The sequence below is a fragment of the Magnolia sinica genome, chromosome 14, assembly GCF_029962835.1.
Source record: "Magnolia sinica isolate HGM2019 chromosome 14, MsV1, whole genome shotgun sequence".
NCBI lineage: Eukaryota > Viridiplantae > Streptophyta > Magnoliopsida > Magnoliales > Magnoliaceae > Magnolia > Magnolia sinica.
Genome location: NC_080586.1, coordinates 15,769,287 through 15,771,315, shown reverse-complemented (window position 1 = coordinate 15,771,315; position 2,029 = coordinate 15,769,287).

Sequence of the window (2,029 nt, the reverse complement as noted above, 5' to 3'; positions counted from 1 at the left end):
TAGAATCGGGAAACAGAGAGAGACCACAAAATCTGCCAAAAACATTACAAAAAGAAAAATCTACCAAAAACATTACAAAAAGAAAAATCTGCCAAAAATATTGCAAAAAGAAATCAAGAAATTACAGAAAATTGGGAAGAAAAATATTTTAAAAAATCTAGCAAAAATGTCAATAAAAGGGGAAATTGGGAATTATTATAATATCTAGCAACAGGGAAGGGGGGAATAACGTTCTCTCGGATTTTCATACCTAGAAATCCAGAAAAAAAAAATGCCAAAAATGCAAAATCAGGCAATCCCTGAGCAAATATATACGAATTTATGTAAATCTACCGTGATATTATCATACACAGATTATAAAAAGGGTGAAAAAAGGAAAGAGAATTGCAGCAGTTAGGATTTTTCAAGGGTAAAAATCGAAATCTAGGGTTTTTCTAGGGTTTGGGAGCGAGAAGCAGCAGCTTAACCTTGGGAAGAGGAGAACGAATGTAAAGAAATGAGAGAGAGGGAGAGAGGGAGAGTTTCTCAGCGCTTGGATCTTTGGCCTGATATTGAGCGTGACGATTGAGAGGTTTAGTTACAGTACATCCCGATGGATTGCTATCTTATACATCGCGAATATAGGCGTTGGATCCGGTATATATTTAACTGATCCAAACAATTTATATAATTAACCTCACGTGGATTCGCGATTTCCAGAAAAGATTATCAAGATTGGACAATTTTATCAATGGATAGCGAATCAACGGTCAAATAGTACGGAGTCCTTTTTTCAATGGAAAATAGTTCAAAAGGGTTGAATCTTTTAAATCTGACAAGATTTGTTTGGATATCCACCGTCCATGGTGAGGCCCATCGAATAAACGGTTTGGATCCTTTAAATTTTACGCCAAATAGAGAAAATCAATACTTCGCCAAGAACCGTGGCAACTAACCGGGGACGTGTAGACCGCCTGCGGACGGTTGCCCCAGCTGAATCCTAGCCTCCCCCACGTCCTGTACTGCGGCAGGAGGCGGCGCGGATTCCGTACTACCCCCACCGGGACTAAGCTAGAGACGGACGGTCCGGTCAGAGAATCTGTGGGACCAACTGTCACATACGGTCCATCATCTTGACGGATTATTTTACAGCACGAACCCAACAAAGAGGCAGATTGAAGGCTTAAGTAGGCCCACGAGGCAATGGGTATTAAAAGCTTACAATTGAAAACTTCCTAAGGCCTGCTGCCATGTTTCCAACATCTTCGTAAGGTCAAATAAACATGTATGGAAGGAGAACATGAATCACAGCTTGATTCAAACTTTTACGCCCCACTATTTCCTGTGATGTGGTCCAGCATTATACATTGGGAGGATGAGTAGTCACTATTTACGGGTGTCAATGGGCAGGGCTAGGCTTGATTAAGGCTGGCCTGGCCCTGGCCTGGCCTACCCCAAATTCCAACCATGCACAATGAGAGACATCAACTGGGTGAACTCACATGTGTAGACATGGAAGGGATGAGAAGAAGAATCCCATCAATTTTTCTTTCACTATAAGAAAAGCGAGTTTTAGTCTCAGTTCAAAATTGAGGCTAAAAAGGTTAAAAACTGAGGCTAAAGCCTTTAGCCTCAGTTTTGCCTCAGTTATCCAAACCAAGGTTGAAACTCCTGTGCTAAAGGCTTTAGCCTCAGTTTTAGCAACCGAGGCTAAAATGACTTTTATAGCCTCGGTTCTTCAAATGAGGCTAAAAACCTTTTTAGCTTCAATTTTTTCGAAATGAGATTAAATCAAAATTTTAGCTTCCGTTGTTTTTAACTGAAACTAAATCCAAATTTTAGCCTCAATTGTCTCTAACCGAAGCTAAATCTATTTTTAACCTCGATTCTCAACAACCGAGGCTAAAGTCTTTAGCCATGGGAATTTCAACCTTGGTTATCAACAACCAAGGCTAAATGCAAGCTTCGGTTACAAATTGAGGCTAAAAATGTTTTTTTTTTTAATGTTTATTCAATCCACTTATGAAACAATCAATCATGAAAATCACAA